Below are 13,797 nucleotides of genomic sequence, written 5' to 3' on the forward strand. Positions count from 1 at the left end.
AACTCACTCTGTAGACCAGGCTGGCCTTGAATTCAGAAATCTGCCTGTCTCTGCCTCCCAAGTGCTGGAATTAATGACACGCACCACCACCGTCCGGCTAGTTAGAATTATCTTGATTACTCTACTTGGGGGTGAGTAGATCCACCCACTGTGGGTGGCACCATTCTTTATTCAGGGACCCTGGGCTGTGTAAGAGTAGAGGAATGGAGCTGAGTACTGATCTACAGTTTCCGTGTCTCCACAATGGTGATGCAGTCCATGCCTTGAACTTTGAGCTAACATAAACCCTTTCTCCTTTCAGTTGCTTTGATCAGACTATTGTATCATAACAACAGGAAAAGAAACTAAAGCATGCACCTATTATGAATAGGTTGTAAATTAAGCACAGAGGAGATTAGCATTCGTAACTAATAGAACAATTATTTCAGTTTCTGAACTGAGGCATCATTTTCACCAGAGACATTAGATAACCTCAGCCTATGAGTTCTTTCCTTTTAAGATCTTTAATTAGGACTCAAAGGATAAGAGCGCCTGACAGAGGGCCTGGGTTCCGTGCTCAGCACCTGCATGGCAGCCCACAACCATCTATAACTTCAGTTCTGGGTATATAACACCCTCTTTTGACCCCAGGTGCTATCAGGCACACAGATACACAGACATACATGAAGCCAAAACACTAAATAATCATACGCACGAAATAAAATGTAAAAATCTCAAATATATATTTTAAGTCTTGTTCTTTTTTTAAGATTTGTTTTTATGAGTTGGGCGGTGGTGTCACACATTGGATCCCGGAGTCAGGTAAGCAGAGGCATGTGGATCTCTTGAGCTTGAGGCCAGCATGGTCTACAGAGTGAGTTCCAGGACAGCCAAAGCTACATAGTGAGACCCTGTTCTCAAAAAAACCAAAACAATGGATAGGCACTCAGTACCAAGCCTGACCCTTGAGATTGTTTCCTGGGACTTGTATGGTTGAAAGACAGAAGTTTCAGCTCCTGGGAGCTGCCCTTTGACTTTTACACACACACACACACACACACACACACATACACACACACACACACACACAATGAATTAATAAATATAAAAACTTTAAAGGGCCAGTGAGATGGCTCAGAGGATAAGAACTCTATTGCCGGGCGGTGGTGGCGCATGCCTTTAGTCCCAGCACTTGGGAGGCAGAGGCTGGCAGATTTCTGAGTTTGAGGCCAGCCGGGTCTACAGAGTGAGTTCCAGGATAGCCAGGGCTACACAGAGAAATCCTGTCTTGAAAAAACCAAAACTCATCTAAGCCTGATAGCCTGAGTTCAGTAGACAGGGTCATTGTGAAATCATGACAAGAGAACACTAGTTACTCTTAGTGCGAAAGTGGAATGTGTTCCAGGAACTTCATGTATAACTGAAAGACCTCCAGAACTGGGGAGATCCTTACTCAAGACTCGGAATGATGTGACCACCCAATAACTCACGAGAGACCGAACTTGCTGCAGTTACATGAGGTTTATTTGGGATAGGCCGGTACCGGGGTCGACCTCGTGACCATGCTGGCCAGAGGAGTTCGACCCCGAACACAAGAAGTGAGGAGTATTTAAAGGGAAAAAACACAAGCTGGGGTCGGGGGAGAGGGTTACCAGGGAAACCTAACAAAAAACAGTGGAAAATTTCAGAGGGACCCAACCCAAGGCATTCAGTTAGGGAGGGGAACATATTCATATTCATCTACCAGTTGACTGGGTGGAGAGTCTCATAAACCAGTAGATCTTCATTCCTAGTTCTGCCCTCATTGTGGTTCAGTCAGGAGGGGCAGGTTTTGGGAACCAGAGCCCTGAGGCTCTGAGTTAGCCAAGTTCCTGGAACTGGCTACTGTACCTTTTTGGCTTGTTACAGAGGTTTTCCATGCCCCCTTTTAGGTAAAGGTTATACATTATACATACATTTCTATTAAATGCCCCCATTTTAAATTCTAAGATTCTCCAGCCTTTCATAACAAAATCTATGTGTGCTCAAGTTTTTGCACATATCTATATACAACCTCCTTATAGTGCTTTATTTATTTATTTATTTATTTATTTATTTATTTATTTTTGAGCATGTGTGTCTGTGTATATGTCGATGTCTGTCCATAAGTTTGCCAGTATGCTGGGGGTTTTTTGTTTGTTTTTCTGTATGTGTGTAGAAGTCAGAGTTCATCCCTCTGCCTGAAGTGGAAACTTAAGGGTTCTTCGGAAAATCAGTTGTGTGGATGGTGTTTTGCTGGGGCAAACATGTGAGGTGAATACAGGTAAAAGGATGTTTTACTAAAGCAGACACATGAAGGAATGTTTCCCTGAAGAGGTCACAGGTGAAAGGCTAAGGGAGATTCATGAATGTTTCTCTGAAGTAGACACAGGTGAAAGGATGTTCTGCTAAAGCAAGCATGTGAAATGACACGTGATGAAGGATTCTTTGCTAAGGACAAGCATGTATTGGTCCACCTTACATTGCATAGTTGAGCATTTGTTGGAACTCCATAGGGAGAAACACATTTGCAGTGGTGTGATGCAGCTTATTGCTGCTTCTACAGACCCTGGCCTGCAGATTGGCAGAGTGATGTCAGCTGAGACAGACTCAGGGGCAGTTTTGCTGAGACAGACTTGTATGTGATGTTTGGAGAGAGTAGAATATAAATAGGACTCAGTGGTAAGAGGCTGAGCTAGGGTTGTTCCATAGCTAAACACTTGGTCTAACATCTTCACTGATCTTTGCTTCACTTCACTGAGAAAGGCACAGTTGAGAACTTTTTCCTGGTGTTCCAGTTGGCCCTGGTCCCTCCGGCAGACTTGTGCTGATCCACCTGAGGCCTGGTTGTTCCTTCCAGGTCATGGCCGAGGAGACCAGGAGAGGACATCTGATTCTCTGAAGTTGAAGTGACAGGAAGTTGGGAACATAACATCATGGGTGCTCCGCACCTGGTTTGGATCTTCAGGAAGAGCAGCAAGAACTGTAAACTGCGGAGTTATCTCTGCAGCCAGAAACCCTGCCTCAAAACACATACACACACACACACACACTACACACACTACACACACCATACGTACACACACATACACACCACACACACAACACATACGTACACTACATACACACCACACACCACACACACACACACCACACACACACACATATACACCACACACACACATCACACACATACACATACACACCACACACACATACACACCACACATACACACCACACACACACACCACACACACACACCACACACACACTACACACACCATACACACACACATACCACACACACACATCTCACACACACACACACACCACACACACATACACACCACACACACATACCACACACACACACACCACATACACTACACACACCATACACACACACATATACACCACACACACACATCACACACATACACACACACCACACACACATACACACCACACACAACTACACACACACATCACACACATACACACACACACCACATACACCACACACACATACACACACATACACATCACACACACACACAATACACCATACACACACACACCACACATACCACACACACACACATACACACCACACACACACACCACAATATACCATACACACACACACCACACACACCACACACACACATACCACACACAGACACACCACACATACACATACACACACACACCACAATACACCATACACACACACATACACACCACACACACACACACACCAGACACACCACACCACACACACACACACACACACACACACACAGGTCTCTGGAACACTGGTGATTGTTAGAGTTATCTATAAGCTTCTGTGATTGCCACCAACCACTTTGTGGTGTAAAGAGATAGAAGTGTATTCTCTCATGTTCTGGAGAGCAGAAATTGCCAATCAAATAGCTTCTTGGCTATTTGACTAACGTCAAGCGAAGAAGCCCACACCCAGGTTGATGAGGTCGTGATGAGGTCGTGAAACCAATGGCCCAAGAGACAATCCTCTCAGCTTCTGGCAGTTTTTGGCTTGTGGCTGCACAACTCAAATCTCTTCCACCATCTTCATCTTGATGTGGTTTTCCCCTTTGAAAAACCACCCGTCCCCTTTGAAATCTCTATATGACCCATGCTAAGAACTCACAGCAATCCTCCTACCTCTGACTCCCATGTGCTGGTGTTATAGGTAGGTTTCAGAGTCTTGATTTCTTTCAAAGACTTTCCCCAAATCAGAGCATGTTCCTAGCATAGGGGGATTCATACCTGCCATCTGGAGCGCTGCTCAGCCTACTCCTATTATGTTATAGCTGAGGGAACTTCGGCTGACAGAGACTGGGGAGCTTACGTCAGGCACATTAGACCACCTGTAGCATAGAGTTCCACCCTCTTGAGAAGAAAGCAGATTGAACCCCCTAAATAGGTCTTGTTGGATGCTTGCCACTTCTGCTTATCTTAAGGAATAAATATATTTTGGCCGTGTCCTTGTTAGCATCTAGTTTCAGATGGGCCTCACCAAGCATAGCATTATGTTACATCACATCATTAAATTAAGATCCAGTGTTCTACCCCAAGGACATTAGATATGGAACAATTCTCATAGCCAGGCGGTGGTGGCACACGCCTTTAACCCCAGCACTTGGGAGGCAGAGGCGGATTTCTGAGTACAAGGCCACCCTGGTCTACAAGAGTGAGTTCCAGGGCAGCCAAGGTTACACAGAGAAACCCTGTTTTGAGAAAAAAAGAAAGAAAAAGAAAAAGAAACTCATAGCCTTAGTCTAGTCAATAAGTTCAACTTTAGTAATGGATTTCCTGAAAAAGAACAATGAAAAATAGCCTGAGTTTTCTCTCTGGTGAGATACTTGACTCCTATGTGCTTGTTACAGAACACAAGATGGCAAGATTGAGAAATGCAGAGGTAAAGGAATATAAACTCTGGACCTTACACATCCATATAAAAGATTTCGAATGTTGTGGTGGAGCAGTCTTTGTAGTCCGGTATTTAGGAGGTGGAGGAGAAACAGGGGTCAGGGTTTCAAGGCAAGCCTTGGCTGTGTAAGACACTGCTAAAAGTACTGCCCCCCATAAAAAAATGATTGCAAGTCTCTTGTGAAAGGAGACCACCAGGTTTGATGGTACTTCAATTCAGAGGCGGGTCTGCGATTGTAGAGCTGACCTCATAGGGGTTCTTCACCAACTTTACACACCGAAAAACCATCACTATTAGGAACACAAACACAAGGACAACGAAGGCAATGGCAAAGCTTTTGTCCACATCAATGCCATTGGACATGCTGGAATCTTCCATGATGGCACACATCTCTTACTGTCTTCTAGACACAGTTACCTCCACGGGGATAGCTTCAGATTTGTCATATTTCTGGAAAAAATAAAATAAAAAGAACATAAACAAGTTTGCATTCGCAGTGTGAAAATTAAAGGAAACTAAGGTTGAAAAAACAATAAGCCATCAAGATCTATCTATGTAAGAGGCATGCTTGGTGGTGCAAACTCCTTTAATCTCAGCACTCAGCAGGCAGAGGCAGGTGGATCGCTGTGAGGTCAAGGCCAGCTGGTCTATACTGCAAGTTCTAAGTCAGCTGGAGCTACACAGTGAGACTGTCCCAAAAATAAGAACCAAAAATCCTAAACATGCCAATTCCACATTTCTCCCCAACTCTTCTTCTAATTTGTAGAATACCTATTGTACATAATTTGTGTAATTTTCCATTGAAACAGGATCTCACTGTGTAGCCCTGGCTGGCCTTGAACACTTGGAGATCCTCTTGCCTGTGCCTCTTTTTTTTTTTTTTTTTTTTTTTTTTTTTTTTGGTTTTCGAGACAGGGTTTCTCTGTATAGCCCTGGCTGTCCTAGAGCTCACTTTGTAGACCAGGCTGGCCTTGAACTCAGAAATTCACCTGCCTCTGCCTCCCAAGTGCTGGGATTAAAGGCATGCATCTTCTTGCCTAGCTTCAATATTACCTTTTAAAAAATATTATTTATACATATATATGTATATACATGCCATGTCTGTTTGGTGTCCATAAGGGTCAGAGGCAGTTATACCCCTTAAAGCTTATAAGCATCTGGCCAGGGGCTCAGAACCCAGCCCAGTCCCCATGGAAGAGCAGCAGGTATTCTTAGCCATGGTACCAGGCCCAGCTGTGTTATCTAAACTCAGTGGGTAGTAATGTAAGATGGTCATTTGTTCCAATCATTGGATACTGTTCTGTCATTCTCAACTTTTGATGAAAAATCATGTAAATCCAGAGATCAATTTCAATTATTAAAACATAGTTCACCAGGGCTAAACTTGATTACCCACTAGATAGGTAAGAACCTATCATGCTAGAGATACCTGTCAGTACAAGACAAATCAATCAGAACTGAAATGGAAGGCTCCTCCTTGCTGGCTACCTTTCATACTGTTGGAAGGTGCTATGCCTGCTGATGCGGGTTGTGGGGAGTTACCAAAAAGTGGATCAGTGGTCAAGAGCATCATTGCCTTTGCAGAGAAGCTGGGTCTGGGTCCCAGCACCCACATAGCAGCTGACGAATATGTGTAAAAGCAGTTCAGGGGATGCAGCACTGTCTTCTGACTTCTGGAAAGTCTAAGCACATGCACCGTACACATACTAAAATGTAGGCAAACATTCATACACATTAAAAGAGTTTTAAGTTTTACCCATTTATGAGATCCTGTGTATTGCACAACCAAATCACCAGGTACCAAACCACTGGTTGTACCATGGTTGACTGTTGTGGGGGTAATCAATCTTTGGCTGCTCTTTCAGAGGTTGCTGGTTCAATTGCCAGCAACCACACGGCAGCTCACAACCATCTACAATGAGATATGATGCCCTCTTCCGGCACGCCAGTGTACATGCAGATAGATCACTCATAAGCATAAAATAAATCTTAAAAATAAATACTAGCTGAGATGGCTCAGCGGGTAAGAGCACTGACTGCTCTACCGAAGGTCCTGAGTTCGGATCCCAGCAACCACATGGTGGCTCACAACCACCCGTAATGAGATCTGACGCCCTCTTCTGGTGTGTCTGAAGACAGCTACAGTGAATTACACTGGAGCGAGCAGGGCAGAAGTGAGCAGGGCTGGCAGAAGTCCCGAGTCCAATTCCCAGCAGCCACACACATGATGGCTCACAGCCATCTGTACAGCTACAGTGTACACATAAATAAATAAAATAAATAAAATAAATAAAATAAATAAAATAAATAAATAAATAAATAAATACTAGCTGGGCAGTGGTAGTGCATGCCTTTAATCTCAGCCCTTGGGAGGCAGAAGTAGGCAGATTTCTGAGTTCAAGGCCAGCTTGGTCTACAGAATGAGTTCCAGGACAGCCAGAGCTATACAGAAAAACCTTGTCTCGAAAAAACAAAACAAAACAACAAAAACAAAAAATACTAGACCCATATCTAATATATTGTGATAAGTGAAAGGCAGTTACAAAACCAAAGCCAAACCCAGAATATTGTATAATTCCAATCATATAAAAGCCTAGTTTAGGCTATTTCTTTATATGTTAACAAAAAACAAAAAAACAAAAAATAAAAACTCTAGAATGGAGAAGTCTAAAAACACAGCAGAATAATCATTGCTAAGATTAGAGTTAAGACACAGGGTCTGCCCAGGTGATGGTAGCACACATCTTTAATCCCAGGACTTGGGAGGCAGAGGCAGATGGATTTCTGAGTTCAAGGCCAGCCTGGTTTACAAAGTGAGTTCCAGGACAGCCTGGGCTACACAGAGAAACCCTGTCCTGAAAAACCAAAATCAAAACCAAAACCAACAACAACAGCAATGACAAAAAAACCAAAACCAAAACAACAATAACAAAAAAACTAAAACCAACCAAACAAAAACCCCTCATGAATCTTGGGTTCCCTTTTGTGTCGATCAAGATGTAAAATGTGATGAATGTGTTGATCCTGATTTAATTATAGGGTGTGGATGATTAGATAGTGTCTCAACTAAGTAATTATGGAATTACTTTAAAAAACAACAACAGCCTAGTGGTTTACAGTATAATGATATAGATGTAATTATAATGTTCTATGAGTGATATCAAGGTGAGCCTTTAAAACTTGTGTGTGTGTGTGTGTGTGTGTGTGTGTGTGAGTGAAGGGTAGAGGACAACCTTGCTGTTACCAGGAACATTGTTCATCTCCTTTGACACACATTCTCCCACCATCCTGGAGCTCACCCGTTAGACCAGGAAGGCTGGCCAACATCCCCAGGGCTCCTCCAGTCTCCACCTCCCCAGAACTTGAGTTACAAGTGAGGCACTATCTGGCACCACACCTGGTATTTTTACATGGATGCTAAGGGTCAAACCTGTGTCCTCCTGCTTTTTGGGCAAGCACTTGGGCGACTGAGCTATTTCTCACCCCAGAAGTGATGCTGACGATTGTTTCATAGTTCCCCCGCCCCTTGCATCTTTTTGAGTAATGAGTTTTGTCCGTGTTTCCTTCCTGTTGCTGTGATAAACACCACAACCAAAAGTAGCTTATGGAGGAAATGTTTATTTTAACTTACACTTCCAGATAACAGTCCATCTCTGAAGGTTGTCAGGCATGAACTTAGAGGCAGGAGCTGATGCAGATGCCATGGAAGAGTGCTGCTTACAGGCTTGCTCCTTGTGACTTGCTCAGCCTGCTTTCTTATAGACCTCAGGACCACCTGCTGCCAGGGGTGGCAATGAACTCAGTGGCTGGGTCTTCTCACATAATTCATTAATCCAGAAAATGGCTGAGTGGTGGTGCACTTGGGAGGCAGAGGCAGGCAGATTTCTGAGTTCGAGGCCAGCCTGGTCTACAGAGTGAGTTCCAGGACAGCCAGGGCTACACAGAGAAACCCTGTCTTGAAAAACCAAAAACGAAAAACCAAAGCAAACAAACAAAAAACAAGAAAGAAAGAAAGAAAGAGAGAGAGAAAGAAGGAAAGAAAGAAAGAAAGAGAGAGAGAGAAGGAAAGAAAGAAAGAAAGAGAGAGAGAAAGAAAGAGAGAAATCAGTACTCTTTTTATATACCACCAATAAACATACAGAGATGACCATAGACACTCTCCCATTTACAACAACCTCAAAGGAAAGAAAATATCTAGGAATAAACCTAACCAAGGAGGTGAAGGACCTCTACAATGAAAACTTTAGACCTCAGAAGAAAGAGATAAAGACACCAGACAATGGGAAGACGTACCCTCCTCAAAGACTGGTGGAGGTGTGAAATTGACATCCTACCTATAGCTATGACAGATTCAACACAACCCTCATCACGCTCATCATCTCCTTTTTCACAAGATTATAATACTATCCTACATTTTATATGAAAATGTATACAAAGACCCTGGATAGTGAACATACCTCAACTCAATAAAAGCTAGGTATGTGAAATGCACAGCCAACATTTTCTAAAATGTTGAAAAGCTTGAAGCAAGCCAGGCAGTGGTGCCACACACCTTTAATCCCAGCACTTGTGAGGCAGTCCTGAGCAGAAACCAATGCTGGAAGAATTGTAATCCCAGTTCTCAAGATATATTACAGAGTCAGAGAAATAAAACAGTCTGGCAGAGGCACAAAAACAGACATGCAGACCAAGGGAGCAAAATCCAAGACCTAAACATGAGTACACATAACTTCAGCCGCTGAATATTTGACAAAGATTCCAAAAATATAAGCTGAGAAAAAGAAAGCATCTCCAGCCACTGCTGTTGGGAGACCTAGATGTCCACTTGCAGGAGAATGTATTTAGACCCAAAACACTAATTCCAAATGGATCAAAGACCTCAACCTGAAACGGAAACTGCTAGGACGTGGAGACAAGCAAGTGCCAATGGACAGTATGAGAGAGGGTTAACCAGCTTTCTGGTCACATATAGGTAAAACTAAAGGCTTGTTTGAGAAACTCTGTAGGGCTGGAGAGATGGCTCAGAGGTTAAGAGCAGTGACTATTCTTCCAGAGGACCTGAGCTCAACTCCCAGCAACCACATAGTGGCTCACAACCGATTATAAATGTAATCGGATGCCCTCTTCTTGCATGCAGTTGTACATGAAGATAGAACACTCATATACATTAAATAAATAAATAAATCTTAAAAAAACAAAAAGACAAAAGTCTGTCTCTGGAGCCTCCATGAGAGTCAAGAGTCACCCTCATGAGCTTGAGACCAGCTGGGGCTACATGGCATCCTGTCTCAAAACACCAAAACAGATAGTTATAAACACTCCATTCTATTTCCTGATAGTACAAGAAGTTAGCATTTCTTTCCATTTGAGCAATAAGCTAAACAAAAAGTAAACAAGGATAACAAAAATCAGGGTGGTAAGGTGGGTCCACAGGTAAAGGCACTGATATGCAGACTTAGCACCTGGAATGCAATCCTCCACATGAAGGAGAGAAAAAACTCCACAAAGTTGTCCTCTGACCTCCACATAAGCTCTGTGGTGCGTACCTATGCAAGTGTGCATGTATGTGCATGGCACAAACACACATGTTAATGCTTTGTTTGTTTGTTTGGTTGGTTGGTTTTGGTTTTTCGAGACAGGGTTTCTCTGTGTAACCCTGGCTGTCCTGGAACTCACTCTGTAGTCCAAGCTGGCCTCGAACTCAGAAATCCATCAGCCTCTGCCTCCCACGAGTGCTGAGATTAAAGGTGTGCGCCACCACTGCCTGGCTGTTAAATTTTTTGAGGCAAGGTTTCTCTATGTAGCTTCGGGTAGGACTCACTTTGTAGACCAGGCTGGCCTTGAACTCAGAGATCTCCCTGCCTCTGTCTCTCAAGTGCTGGGATTAAACGCCTGTGCAACCACTGCTTCCCGCTTTAAAAAAATTCTTATTTTATATGAGTGTTCTGTCTTTACACACACCAGAAGAGGGAATCAGATTCCATTACAGATGATTGTGAGCCACCATGTGGTTGCTGGGAATTGAACCCAGGACTTCTGGAAGAGCAGTCAGTGCTCTTAACCACTGAGTCATCTCTCCAGCCTCACCTGACACTTTTTCAAATCTTAAAAACAAGAACAAAAATAACAACCACCAAGCATTAAAACCAAACAGAAGCTGAGCACACCTTTAATCCCTGCACTTAGGAGGCAGAGGCAGGCCGATACAGGCCAGCTTGGTCTACAGAGCAAGTTCCAAGTCAGCCAGGACTACATGGAGAAACCCCATTTCAGAGAAAAAAAGAAAAGAAAAAAAAAATAGAAAGCCAAATTCTAATTGAGACTTTCAGATTGTGAGGTGCTGAATTAAGCTTTGAATAGTATGAAGAGGACTGAATTATTATTATCTTAGCTGGTCAAAAGGAAATGGAGTCTAAGAGTTTGAGAGAAAGCTGTCCTGGAGCTCCTCCTGATGGTCAGAAGATAAAGATGGCAGGGTAAATATCTGTTCCACCTCAGTGTACAGAGGCCAGCCACACATACACTGCATCCTTTCTAATGTGATCTTTCCAAGAACGTATGCGCTTCCCTTGTGATCTAAATTGTGATGATTCCTCATCCCAAAAACCTAGTTCTCATTAGTTTTGAGATTGCCGTACAAAGTAATAAGTACTGGCAATGTAATCTCTTTAAGTACTCTGCTACCATGGTCCTCCGAGAATCAGATGCCAAACTCCATAAATACACTGATTTCCTAAAGATACTCTGATTCTCCTCCAAATCACAAAGTGATCTTAGTAAGTGTAAATTGATCAGCCTTTGATCAAGATCAGCCAGCAATCACCAACTGCCTCCAGTCTCAATGAGGCTCCGAGGCTCTCCACATTTGACCTAACTTGCTTCCTGTTTTGTTATTTAGTTTTCTATTTATTTTTATTTTTTATATTTATCCTTTAGTATTTTGTTTTTTTAAGAAAAAAACCAGAGTCTCTCTAGAAAGCCTTGGATATCCTGGAATTCTCTGTATAGACCAGGTTGATCATGAGTTCGCAGAGATCCACCTGCCTCTGCCTTCTGAGTACTGAGATTAAAGGTGTGTGCCACTGCATCTGGCTTTATCTATATTTTGTTCTTTCCTTTATTTTTTTTTATTTGGTCTTTTGAGACAGCATTTCTCTGTGGAGGAATGAGTTAATATACAGAATGCACAGTAGGCAGTACACTAGACTTGGGATGACACGGGTGAGCAGCATAGCCTGGTTTGAGCAGGAAGGGTCTGGTCAGGGCAGTGACAGCAGGAGACACGGCTGCCACCATTTCATATTTCTATTGCTGCTGCCAAGCTGGAGTTATAAACTGTGTCACCCTGAGCCATCCATGTTCTCTTCTGGCGAGGGCATTACACTGGTCAAGGCCAGGTCGTGAACCGGCATCTTCTCTGCCAGAGCCTCAGAGGGAACGCTGGTGTCTCTAGCCTTCTTCCTTCTAGAGTAAGAATGAGGGTTTTGTCTCTCAAAGAGTCACAGGAAGGAAAGTCTTCCCGATATAAAGGAATGTTGGGTATCAGACCAAAACAAAGCAAAACAAAGCAGAGGCAGGAGCTGGAGAGATGGTTCGCTGGCTAAGGGCGCCTGCCCCTCCATTAAGGCCTGAGTTTGAATCTGTATCCATGTCCTGTGTCAGGTGGCTCACAAATGCCTGTACTTCCCTGGAGGGGGAGTTCTGGATGACACAATATGTGTATATGCACACACACACATACACACAAATTAAGAATAATAATAATAAAAGACAAAAGTCAACCTTTTGGTTTTGTCCCAGAGCAGTTATGTACTTTTTAAAAAAAAAATTATTGTATTTTTATTTGTGTGTGTGTTTATGTGCACATGTGTAGATGCCCAAGGAGACCAGAAGAGGGCATTGAATTCCCTTACTGGTGGTTGTGAGCCACCTGCATGGGTGCTGGGAACTGAACTAGGTTCCTCTAGAAGAGCAACATGTGCTCTTGAACGCTGAGACATCTCTCCTGTCCCGCTATGTGCTGTTTTTGTTTTGTTTTGAGACTCAGTCTTGGTATGTAACTCAAGCCAGACTTGAACTCACTATGTTATTCATAGTCTTCCTGCCCAGGCCATCACAGTGTTAGCCTTATAGGCATGCGTCACCACATCTGGCTCAGCTGTCTGCTGATTAAAGGCACATGGGGAAAGGAGAGGAGGAAAGATTCACCTATGACCAGACATAGTGACATTGTATAGATGCAATCTCAGTACTATAAAAGTGTCTGAGGCAGGAGAGTTGCAAGTTCAAGCTGGGGTACATAAAAAGGCTCTATTAATAAAAAAAACAAAAACAAAAAACTATAGCTAAAGACATGGGAAGGTTGGGGCTGGAGAGATGGCTCAGCAGTTAAGAGTACTTGCTGCTCTTGCAGAGGACATGTGCTTGGTTCCCAGAACCCACATAGTGGCTCACAACCATCTATAACTACAGTTCTAGGGGATCTGACATCTTCTGACCTCCACTGACACCAGGCATGAATGGGGTACACATACAGATATCCAGGTAAAACACTCCTACACATAAAATAAAATAATCTAAAAAAATTGTTAATGACAGAATACCACTGAGCTAAATCCCCAACCCCTAAAATGTATTTCTTAATAAGCTTACTCAGAAAATATTAAATCATATGGGGATAAGTTAACCTAAGGTCTCTGCCTCAATTGTTACTCTAATAGAACTTTAAGATAAGGAGCTTACTGGTAGATTTTGCCTAGATTATATATAAAAAGGAAATAAAGCCAGGCGGTGGTGGCACATGCCTTTAATCCCAGCACTTGGGAGGCAGAGGCAGGTGGACTTCTGA

The 13,797-nt window shown here is 43.1% G+C and overlaps 1 long non-coding RNA gene across 1 annotated transcript in view; it reads right to left on the reverse strand.

Moving 5' to 3' along the window:
* Window positions 1–4,796: 4,796 nt before the first annotated feature.
* Window positions 4,797–13,797, reverse strand: part of LOC116094180 — a 10,666-nt gene continuing 1,665 nt past the window's right edge. The window contains exon 2 of the long non-coding RNA XR_004119988.1: window positions 4,797–5,399. This is a non-coding gene — a long non-coding RNA (uncharacterized LOC116094180). The remainder of the gene's footprint in view (window positions 5,400–13,797) is intronic.

The sequence above is a fragment of the Mastomys coucha genome, unplaced genomic scaffold, assembly GCF_008632895.1.
Source record: "Mastomys coucha isolate ucsf_1 unplaced genomic scaffold, UCSF_Mcou_1 pScaffold16, whole genome shotgun sequence".
NCBI lineage: Eukaryota > Metazoa > Chordata > Mammalia > Rodentia > Muridae > Mastomys > Mastomys coucha.